Genomic DNA, 13,068 nt, shown 5'->3' with positions numbered 1-13,068 from the left:
TTGAAAATAGACATGCTTTTCCTTTTTATTCTTTTGATTTTGTTCAATCTCCTCTTTCTAAAATTTTTCTGTTTACATATCCATTTCTTTCATTCATCTCTCAGAACTGAAAGGCACCATCTGTGTAGAATGTTAAGTACTATTTCAAGGCAAGGATTACTGTATGTTAGACCTAGAATCTCAGCTGGACCATTTGTATGTATTTTCACTGCACACATGTCAAATGGTATAAATAAAGATGCCCTGGATCCATTCATATTATTTACTTACTCTCATTGACATTTTATAAAGTGGAGGATCATTAAAATGTATAATGCAGGAGGATCATTAAAATGTTATAATGTAGGTCTATCTAAAATCAACTGTTTACTTATTCTCCAGAAATACTGGAAATAAGCAGTTATTTTTCCCAACAAATCAACAAGTATTTGCAAGAGCAGACAGATGAGAATGCTATCAGTATTTTTTCCATCCAATCAGAAAAATGTGAAACCTTGAAATATGTATAACTCACACAAGACATGTTCTTATTGGTTCCAAGGCTGCATTGGTATATTCTACTCTGCTTGCCTTGAATAATATGTCAGATTTCCTGGCTACCAACAGTTTCATAGCATGGAGTCATAGAGCAATCACTGTTAGTATACTGCAGTTGTTTTTTTAACCAGATGAACACTGTCACCAATGCAAGTCATTAATTCTCTGCATCTATACATGCATTGCATCCACACCTTTGTCCCCAACTTCTTGCTGAATATTCAAACTTAATGTAATTTAAAGTATGAATTTTCTTCATATATTTGTTTTCATGTGATTGAGAAATGACACCTTTTCTTGAAAGTTTCCATTAGACCTGTCTCTTCCATAATGTCTCCTCAAATTACTCCTCACCTTAGAAACAAATTCATGCTATGGTGAGTGCTGTGAATTGTGTAAGACTGTTGAATCACAGACCTGTACCTCTGAAACAAATAATACATTATACGTTAAAAAAAAGAGGAAGATAGCAGGAAGGGAAGAATGAAAGGGGGAAAATCGGAGGGGGAGATGAACCATGAGAGACTATGGACCCTGAAAAACAAACTGAGGGATCTAGAGGGGAGGGGGGTGGGAGGATGGATTAGCCTGGTGATGGGTATTAAAGAGGGCACATTCTGCATGGAGCACTGGGTGTTATACGCAAACAATGAATCATGGAACACTACATCAAAAACTAATGATGTAATGTATGGTGATTAACATAACAATAAAATAAAATTTAAAAAAATATATATGTGAAAAAAAAGAAACAAATTCATTATTGTGCTATTTCCTAAAACTGATGCAATTTTTAAGTATTACGTTTTAATGTTTATCGTATTTCCATGTAGTGGGCATGGTTTTTAATCAATATCCAACTTTAAAAACCATAATGAAAAATAAACTCAGATTGTGTATGTCCTTCCTGGAGACACAGTGATAATATAACATTTAATACGCAGTGTGTCACATTTATCATTTTCTCTGGTCCCTGCTAGTTTGCCTAACATATGCTATACAGTCCATAAAAATGTGAATGATTACATTGAATGAGTGAGTGCTATGTTATATTCTCTGAAGAGCCCAGGTTTGTCATTATCCTTGCTGCTGTGGTGCTTGGGTCCTCAGTGGGTTAGTTTGAAGCAAGAAAGAAAGTTGATCCAAGTGAGTTGTAAATGATAAGAGTGGAATGGTCATACTTAGGCAGGTTAATCCCCTGGCTAATCCTCGGGCACTACCTCTAAGAATCTGAGAGTTTCTAAGGACACAGTTCATGACTTTTGCCAGAAAATGGCATTCTTTTGTATATTGTCCTGATCATTCCAGTATATTGTACATTGTACTAATCATTCCAGAGAGCTAGATATTCTATAACCATTCACAGAATATATAACCAATCTTAAATGAGTTTTTATAGTGTGCTTGTTTCTTCATAATAGTTATATAACTCAAATTTCTTTAAATTTCAGAAGAAATTTCCTATTTCATCAAGAATGCCAAAGTTAAAAAGGAGACATCAAATTGGCGAGTGCAACTTTATATCAATTCTGTTTTTAAATTAGACCTACAGTGTTAACTTCAGCCTCGTTATAATTTTACCACGTTTCTTCCTCCAGAATTGTGACTGTCTGCCTGTCATTCTGGTGCTCAAAAAGCTATTCCTCTGGGAATGGCTTTGACAATATATTGCCTCAAGCTGCTTTGTTGCTTAGAGGTTTGGAACCATGGCTGTCTCTGGGCTCACTTCACCTCTTCTACAAACCTCTAAAAGTTTCCAGCTTTTCCCACTAGGTATCATCTTCCCATACATCATAGCTAACACTCATATGGGACACTCTCTTAAGCACCCACAAGCTGCAGGAAAATCTAACAGACTGGAGGAGGCATGCTTCCCAGGGTCTGTTTCTCAGGCTTTTCTTGCAGAGCAGAAAAGGAAAATAAAATGAAGGCCATGATTGAAAGCTAAACCTGGTGCATCCTGTAGATAGGCTTCTTCCTTCCAGCTGGAATGATGTTTATCTGAAAGCTCTAGTTACCTGCTATTGATACAGTGCCTTCAGAAAGTACTCCTCCTTTTCCTCCTCTTTTTAAAAAGGCAATCTGCTTTTTAAAAGCCTCCTCTGTAAAATCATTTTATTAAACTGATACATAGAAATGAATTTTATACATGATATTTTCCTTCATTACATTACAAACACTGTGTGTTAGAGAGAGAGAGAGAGAGAGAGAGAGAGAAAGATATATCTCTATAATTTATATCTATCATTTACCTATTATCTATTATCTATCTTTCTATCATCATCTATCATCTATCTATTATCTATCAATTATCTATCTATCTATTGAAATGAGCCTGTATTGACTCACTACCAGTTGAAGAACTACAATGTTACCACCTCCCTTGGCCTTCTGCATTGCAGGTCTCAATCTTTTCTTCTCAGGTGCCTTTATTTTGATTTTGTGTTTATCATTCCTTTGTCTTGCTAAAAAATATTTCAGTCATGTATTACACACACACACACACACACACACACATATATATATATAAAGCATATATTGCTCTGTTTAGGCTTTTTTTAAGCATTAGAAAATGCTATCATATTGAGGGTAGCTTTCTGTAGCTTTCATTTTTTTTTTTTTTTTTAAGATTTTATTTATTTGACAGAGAGAGATACAGTGAGAGAGGGAACACAAGCAGGGGGAGTGGGAGAGGGAGAAGCAGGCTTCCTGCGGAGCAGGGAGCCCGATGTGGGGCTCGATCCCAGGACCCTGGGATCACGACCTGAGCTGAAGGCAGATGCTTAACAACTGAGCCACCCAGGCGCCCCTGTAGCTTTCATTTTTTTAAAAAAATATTTTATTTATTCATTTGAGAGAGAGAGAGACAGAGAGCATGAGCAGGGGGGAGAGGCAGATGAAGAAGCAGACTCCCCACTGAGCAGGGAGCCAGATGTTGGGCTTGATCCCAGGACCTGGAGATCCCAAAGGCAGATGCTTAACCATCTGAGCCACCCAGGTGCCCCTCATTTTTGTTTAAAACTGATATTTAGGATTTATCTATGTGGGCAGCAGGGGGCACCCGGGTGGCTCAGTTGGTTGAGTGTCCAACTCTTGGTTTTGGCTCAGGTCATAATCTCAGGGTGATGAGATTGAGCCCCCACGCACCGCCCCTCCATGGGCCTCCACGCTCAGCATGGAGTCTGCTTGCGATTCTCTCCCTCTCCCTCCCTCTCTGGCCCTCGTCCTACTTGTGCTTCTGCTCTCTTTCTCTCTCTCTCTAAAAAAAAAAGATTTATCTGTGCGATTATTTTGTACTTGTACTGTACTTACTTTTCTTCTCTGTAATGCTTACTTCTCTGCAACATGCCATTTTGTAACAGTACCATTAATTATATATACATTGGATTAGCAATTGATATTTGATTGTTCTCCATTCTTGGTCTTTATGATGAATATCGTTAAGGCCATTTTTGTACATGCTTGTACATGTTTTACCAAGTGGGATAAATTGCTTTCTAAATTGATTTTTATATATACACTCCTACCATGCTTCCTAATTTTTGCCAATAAATTGGATGTAAAATAATATCTTACTCTGCTATAATTTCACAATAAAGGTTGAGCATTATCATGTTTATATGATGATATTATTTCTGTTGCTGAGAAATGTCAGCTTTCATATTTTACTCATTTTTATGGTGGCTATTTTCTTTTCCTTATGCTTTTTAGGAATTTCCATATATTCTGAATATAATTTATTGTTTATAATATGTGTTGCAGGTAACTTTTGCCATTTTGTAGCAAAGGGAACCTAAGATTATAAAGAGTTTTTAATATATTTTCTTCTAAATGTTTAAGACTTTGACTTTCATGTTTAAATCTTTGATTTTGTGCAAAGAGTAAGGTAACAGATTTCTTGTTTTTCCATATGGAAACTGTATCATTTATTAATTCTCTACCTTTCTAAAAAAATGTTTACTGTATCCTAAAATTCTTATAGCAATGCATATTGAGTACTGTTCGATGAAATTTTTTATATATGGATATACTTGTGTAATCATTACTAAACTACATAGGTGTAATATTCTAAGATAAAAAACATTCTAGCATCACAGAGGTTTTCTCATGTCCAATCCTAGTCAATAAACATCCCTACCCTATGAATTAATCACTGTTATATTGATAAATTACATGTGCATATTCTTAAACTTTTTATGAGTGGAATAATATAGTATGTATTTTTTTGTCTCATCCTTCAGAGAAAAGTTTGTGTTTCTGGTGGATGCCAGTCCATTAACACATATTTTGTATGTTGTATGTACTATATACTGTATTCTTACAATAAAGTTAGGATAGAAATAGGAAAGAAAATGCTATTAAGAAAATAATAAAGAGGAGTGTCATACTGTATATATGTATATATAAAAAATCCACATATAAGTACACCCACACAGTTCAAACCAATGTTGTTCAAGGGTTAACTGTATAATATAGCTGATGTTTGGAGCAGAAAAATGTGAAGAAATATTAGCAAATGAAATTAGAAATGCGAATGTGTTAATGTTAATACATACTTGTTATTCTAAGTTGCTTTTTTCACACCCAAAATTTCAGCAGGTGGAATCTCATAAACAACAATTATCCTTGTTATACACTTGGGATGCTTAGGGACTTACAGTCTTCTCTATTGCTGGGTTCTATTCCATTACTTCAGTTTTATTCTTTTTTACAGATTGGTACTTCATACACTTGTTACCATTCACCCCAAACTATAGTTAGGTCACATTCACCAAGACATCTGCTTCCTTCCTGATGTCCATATTTATCCCTGGAAGATAGGTAGAAAAATTAAAATGAATATATATGAATATATATATGAGTGTGTGGGGGGGTGGTTCAGGCCTTCTTAAAGATTATTAATAGTCTATCACTAATTAAATGTTCATTATTAAAGAGTACAAAGTGAAGTCTGAATCAAAACAAATCAGTACTTAACCTTTTTCTGTCTGGCTTCACTCAGCTCAGGGTCCATCCACGAGCACCATAATGTGCTCATCAAGGTTCATCCATGTAAATGGAAGGATTTCTGGCTGAATAATATTCCATTGACAGATGTAGCACATAACCTTATCCATTCATTTGTATATATCTTATTGAAATACTGTTTTCTTTTCTTTTGAGGATATACCCAGAAATGGAATTGTTGGACTGTATGATAGATTGATTTTTAATTTTTTTTGAGGATACTTCATATTGTTTTCCATAGTGGTTGGGACAATTTACATTCCCACCAACAATGTTTAAGTGTTCCCTTTTTACCATATCCTCAAGCACCTGTTGACTCTTGTCTTCTTGATGATAGCGATTCCTACAGGTGTGAAGTAATACCTCATTTTGTTTTTGATTTGCATTTCCCTGATGATTAGTGATGCTGAGCATTTTTTCATGTGCCTGTTGGCCATTGTAGATCTTCTTTGGGAAAATGTCTATTTTGTTTTTCTGCCCAATTTTTAATCAACTTTTTGTTGTTATTGTTGTTAAATTGGACGAGTTCTTTATAAATTTTGGATATTAACTGCTTATCTGATATATGGTTTGCAAAAGTTTTCTCCCATTTTTAGGTATTCTTTTCATTTTGTTAGTTCTTTCTCTTGCTGTACAAAATACAAGTACTGTATGTTAAAACTTATATGTGGAATCTAAAAAAAATCAAACCTGTAAAAAACAGAGAGTAAATGGTAGTTACAAGAGAATGAGGGGGTGGGGGTAAGACTGATGGTGTTTAAGGGTGTACTTGTAATAAGTAGTAAATAAGCCATAGAAATGTAATGTACAGTATAATGAATATAGACAATAATATTGTACTATAATTATGTAATGGGATTAATATTGCTACCATGGTAATTATATTACAATATATAAATATATCAAAATAACATGCTGTACATCTTAAACTTACATAGTGTTACATGTCAAATTTATTCAATAAAATATAAAATATTAAATAAATATTAAAATATTAAGATAAAATAAAATAAAAACAATCAGGCTTATTTTACCATTTCTACCAAACAGAATTTGTTGTAACCTTGATACCTGTGCCTAACGGAAGGAAACTTCGTTTATACACTTAACTCTAATCAAAAAATATTTCCTCTAATAAAGGAGTTGGATTTCAATAAGACATATACCACTAACATTCTAGACAGAAAGAGAAACATAGAAAGTGATAGGCTGGCCCTATTCAATACCTATACTCATGTTGACAAGTAAATACTATCATGATGTAAAGTTGACTCTTGAACAACAGGGTTGTTCAGTTATAGGTCCAGTTATAGGTGATTTTTTTTGGCTTCTCTTATTTTTTAAAATTTTAATTCCAGTACAGTTTTATAGTGTTACATTAGTTTCAGGTATACAATATAGTGATTCAATAGTTATAAGCAGCTTTTTTAACAGTACATTACTGTTTCTCTTCCTTATGATTTTTCTTTTTTTTTATTTAAGTTCAATTAACCAACATATGTACATCATTAGTTTTTGATGTAGTGATCAATGATTCATTAGTTATGTAACACCCAGCGCTCATCAGATCATGTGCCCTCCTTCATGCCCATCACGCGGTTACCCCTTCCTCCCACCCCTCCTCCCCCTTCTGCAACCCTCAGTTTGCTTCCTGGAGTCAAGAGTCTCTTGATAACTTTTTCTTTTCCCTAGCTTGCTTTATTGTAAGAACAAAGTATATAATAATGTAACATACAAAGTAAGTGTTAATTGACTGTTTAAGGTATTAGTAAGGCTTCCAGTTAACAGCAGCTATTAGAAGTTTTGGAGGAGTCAAAAGTTATATGTGGAATTTTCTACTGCACGAAGATCAGCACACCTAACCCTCACATACAAGGGTCAGCGGTATTATGATGATGCTTATTTTCTAATTAAGGAATTTGAGCAGTTGCAGATGCAAATACAATGAACTTTCTGGGAGCAATTAATGAAAATAGTAACAAATTCAAAAACTGAATAATGTGGGACAAAAACAGCCTAGGGTACACAAAAAACATCAGATTACTTTCTTCTTTACTTAATTTGTCAAAACAGTTTCTGCTTGAATTGTACATCTGGGATCCCTGCATTTCACTGCACATAAACTATATCTCAATTCAAATTATTTAAGGAAACAGAGAAGTTTTTTTCTTTCTCTCTTATATATAGAGTCCAGAGGAAATGGAATGTAGCAGTTTCCTTTCTCCAGAGGGCAATCTTAGCAAACCTGGCTGACATCCTCATGTTAACTCTTGAACTCAGAGTTGACAAAACCAGGTTAGATACCCATGCATACACTCTTGCCTATGTTTGTCTGGATTTAATTTCTATTACAAAAGCACATGAACAATATAATTACAACTTTCTATATAACATAAAGCATCTCATATTAAATTATTAAATACTATTTAAACAATCACTGAGTTAACTAATCATTAAAGCATACTGTACCTGCTGTGTCCAATAAGCTCAACTGGAGAAATGTAATCAGAAATTAGTTTTATTTTTGTCTTCATTTAACCTTCTCTAGGAGGGGGCATAAATTACTTTTTTTCTCACTTTCAAGTAATAAAATCTCCATTGTAGTTTTAAGGTACAGACACTGTCTCAGTGGCCTCCCTTTCTCCACATATAAGCTTACTATAAGTGGGAACACATGATTCTAGAAGCAAGCATTATTACCTGTTGTCTTATTCTCACATATTTCCTTCCCAAATGAACGGCTCACTTTAGATAAAAGGTCAAAATATTCTTTCTTGACAGATCCTGTCATAAAATGACTTTCTATACTCCCAGGCTGCAGAAGATTAAGGCAAATTCTTTCCCTATGGGTACAAGAATGGCTTTCTTTTCTTCCAGAGGTTTCTTTCTGGATCCCTTGCCCCTGCCCTTCCAATCATTCTATTCGTCTGGTGCTATCCTTCCAGGAAGCCCCCCATACAAACTTTAACATGGCTGTCCACGGGCTCTGTTCCTCACCCACACCACTTACACCCATGCATGGTTAGCCCTGTCAACATTTGGAGTGCAAGTAGATCTCAACTAAACCGTCTCTCTCATACCCTGAGGTTAAAGAAAATGCTCAGTCCTGATCTCTTGGATTTGTCTTGTACAGGTCAGACTCTAGTCCTCTACATGCCCAAACTGTATGCCTAAGTCCCTAGTGGTCTTATTGAAACTTCTCCTCTTATAATGCATTCCTATTGAGAGGTTTCTCTGTAAAAGGCAACCATGTTTCTTCTAGTATGTTCTCACATTTAATTTCAGAAGTGATTATTTATCATTGTGAAGGAACCCTTGACAACTTTTTTAGAGTAAAGAAACTTTGCAATTTGCTGAGCTCTAACAATTTAGGTGCTAGAAGCCTAAGACTTTTGGATTTAGTATTCACCTTGTGACTAGAACTTTCTATTCAGGGAATCCTCTTACAGCTAACCTGTGGTGTTTTCACCTCCTATAGAAGCCAAGAGTTGACGACATCTGTGCACTTTGCAAGGTTACACTGGTCATTGCTTCAAATAAAAGACACAAGGTGTCAGTTATTGAGAACCAAGTGCTGGCAATGTAACAACACAATGCTAGGACTTGCTTACATTTTTTTAATCGAAATCCAGTCCCCAAATTTGAAGAGATTTTTATTGTAATGGTGGAGAGGGAGAAATATAAACAGATAATTTGCAGTAAAATGTGGTAAGTGCTATAACAGAAATATGAACAGAACCATATGGAAGTGAAAGAAATGGAGGAACCCAGAGTATCTGGCATGGGGGAAAGCAGTGTGTTACTAGACTGAGGAAGGAAAGGAAGTCACTCTAGTCAGATGGGAAATAAAATTATCTAATTCTGTAATCATTTTAAATGCATTCAAAACAAAGTGAATCCAAAATATTTCTCAGTTGATTCAACAAACACAGGTCTTCTTTACATATTGATACTTCCCTTGAAATATCTGATATATGTTGAATTACTATGAGGTTTTGAATCTGTAACCAAATGCAGCGTACTCTTGCATCCTAACTTTCTGTTACCTGGTGGGTTTTAGATTTCCGTATTTACTTCCAAAATCACTGAAGGGCATTGGATTTGCCCTCCTCGACTCTGACTCATTACTCAGCATTCCTTCCTTGATAATTAGATATCAGCACTAACTATCTACCCCAAAGCATCTTTCTGCTCTAAAAATGATGGAATTATAATCACAATGTCCTCAGAAACAAATATAAAATCTCTGTTCTGAAATAATTTAACTATAACTTAAATGGCATAGGAAGTGACCTTAAATTAACACCAAAAGAAATTTGTATATCAGTGGTCAGGTTTAAGTTTTGAAAATTAGGAAGTGATTAGATTATAAATTTGATGGGTAGGGATACCTGTTCATTTCATAATACATCAGGCATTGATCATAGCTACTATTTCTAATAATGATTTTCTAATAACACATATTTATCTTCAAAGTTGTTGAGTGTTCTTAAGAGACAATTTGAATTATGGTTGCAAAAGGATAAAAACTAAAAATATTTAAAGTTGGAGACCATGATTTGATACATTACATGAACTTCAAAAAACTAAAATTAATAGAGCATATGATTGCATATAAATGAATTCCAATATTGATGAAAGGAAGCAAAGACATCAGTTGTACAAGATATAAATATATCCTAGTAGTAAATCACCATTTCTTGGCCTGGATTTATTGTTATAGGTCATTTTTGCATATTGTCTTAGAGCAAAATTTATGTCATGTCAACAGCTAGGCATATTCAACATTCATTCACTCATTTAGCAAATATTTATTAAGCAGTGTGCCTGGGTGATGGGAATAAAATATGAATAGAAATGGCCTACCCTTTAATAATGTTTAATGCAGGGTACTCAAATACTTACTTTATTAAACATTAAAATTACTCCTGCCACTAACTATAAAGCCTTGGGGAACACACAGGAAGAGCTGGTTATTTGCTCTAGCACATATTAGAGGAGAAGGGGTTTAAAACACTTTTTTTCTTGAAGTGCCTTGCAAAGAATGATACTTGGTCACAAACAAATGAGTTTTCACAAGACTGGAAAGGTTAAGGGGAATACTGTTACGTCAGGTGTAAGCAGATAGTATTACTGAGAGCTCTTTTGGTGTTTTTTTTTTTTTTTTTGCATTTTTCAGAAAAGCTAGTGGTAATTTCTGTGTAAGCAGAACATAGAGTTATATTTTTAGAACTTAGAAGAAAAACTGAAAAGGAAACTTAGGGCCTCTCTATTAGAGTTTTTTTCTACAATGATTAGCTAGTTTATATATGTTAGACAATAGAGAATTCTTCAGGAATTTTAAGTAAGGTAATGACATGGAATTGTTTCACATCTCTCTGGGGGAGGTGCAGAAGGTGAAGTAAGCAGGGGTGGGAAGTGGGGCAGGGAGGCAAGACAAGAGATAGGAAAATAAGTTAGGATCCTGACTTCATAATTTTATGGGGTGCTTGGATTGTACAATGGCAAGGAGAAGGGGGAGGAGGGGCCATTTGCATTGAACATAAAATGACCCATTGAAAATATGAATGATTTACATATGTGACCTTGAATTTTAGTTGCAAATATTTATTTATATATGCTTATGTACTTCTACATACTAAGTTTCAAGTTTCCTTATGGATTGGTATTATGCAAAATCACTGACTCCTGTTTTCTGTTGTAAATATTTAACTGATTTTTAGTTCCCTGGGACTTGTAGCACTCCTAATGAGGGTGGTTTCAGCTCCATGGGCTTTGAGAGTCATATTTTATCATGCTGAAACACAGTCGGTTTGGGTGCCTTATCTGCCTGTCATTTACTACGTATAATCACATGTGCTCTAATGTGGATAATACACATTTACAGAGGACTTTGGACTCTTTTTTCTAATTCGTCTGTTCAAAGTATTTGACCATTTTTGACTTTTTATGTTCTACACGGAAGAGAGACATAAACTGAAAGTCTACCAGTAAGTGTGTGGGCCCAACAACTGAAAGTGTGGACAGTTGTAAGGATGGAAGACGTTCATGATCTGATCCTTCTGTTCTCTTCATCAACATGAACAGCAGTTTCACTGTAGTTCAACTGTAGTGGTGTGCTGAACCTGAAACCACCTGAGAAGAGCGGATCACCCCTAACTGCTTAGTAACTTGAAATGGGTCCTTGTGGGAGTATATCTACAATGGAAATCTGCAAACATCCCACATTGTGACATTTTTATTGGAGAGCCAGTTTACCAGCTCACCTCTGTCTGAATTTGTCAGATGCTAGAGCATTAATATAATTATCAAGGCACACTACAACAGTAGATAACCTTTTATTTCTTTTTAAATAAATTCTGGCATTTTCTATTAGTCATAAAGACAATTTTAATAGAAAAATTATGGAATTAAATTGTGATTAGTGTCTAATAGCAAGACCTTTTTTTAGTTCACCACAATAAAGTTTTGCTTAAAAACATAATGAGTGAACAAATAAACATAGGGGGAAGAAAAGAGAGGAAAACAAAGAAACAGACTCTTAACCATAGAGAACAAACTGATGGTTACCAGAGGAGAGGTGGGTGGAGTGATTGGTTAAATGTGTGATGGGGATTAAGCAGGGCACTTGTGATGAGCACAGGGTGTTGTATGGAAGTGTTGAATCACTAAATTATACATCTGAAACTAAATTTATACTGTATGTTAACTAAGGGAATTTAAATAAAAACTTGAAAAGAAAAAAAAATAATGAAACAGATACTGCAAATTGAATATATCGCATGAGCAGTAGGAAAAATCCAGGTTTTGTGGTTTATGCAATTTGGAAGGCCTTCACTAAGAGAAATGAAACAAAATTAAGGTGAGAAATTAAATTCAAAAGCAAATATTAGAATAAAAAGGAAATCATAACAAATATGTATTTTAATAAGCTAACAAATATAAACATCAAAAAGTCCAGAAAAATAGGATAAATATTTACTAATATCCTGATATACCGCTATATCATCATATAATTTTCACTGCATATACTTTTGCTATTTTTTATATGATGATGACTTTGCACTATTGTTTTATATAAAGGGGATATAACGATGATTTAGTTTTTTTCTAGCATGATTGATTGCAACTTCTTTTATTATTCACACTTGAGATGCGTGAAACATGGATCTTTATGTACTTTGTGCTCACTAAGTACAGAATCCACCCAGAGTCTATACATGGAATTGACTGTGAATAACATAAATATATCCTATTAAGCCCAGACTCTGCTTCCCCTGGTCCCCCAAAAGCCCTTGGTCTTTACAATGTCACTCCACATTTGAAAGGAAGTATGAGAGAGGAGAAGGGAATGCAAAAAGACAGCTGTCTGAAACAATTGAAGTTAAAAGATCTGCAAAATGTTCAGAGATGTGAGTGTGCCTGCACATCGCTAGCCCTCTAGAGGCCTTGGAAAGGGCCTGTGCAAAAGGCACCATCTGCACCCTGCTTTCCATTGCTTCTCAGGAAGACCTCTGCTCCATG

Source organism: Mirounga leonina, unplaced genomic scaffold (assembly GCF_011800145.1).
Source record: "Mirounga leonina isolate KUSES-001 unplaced genomic scaffold, KU_Mleo_1.0 Mir_165, whole genome shotgun sequence".
Lineage (NCBI taxonomy): Eukaryota > Metazoa > Chordata > Mammalia > Carnivora > Phocidae > Mirounga > Mirounga leonina.
Note: the sequence above shows the minus strand (reverse complement) of the source record.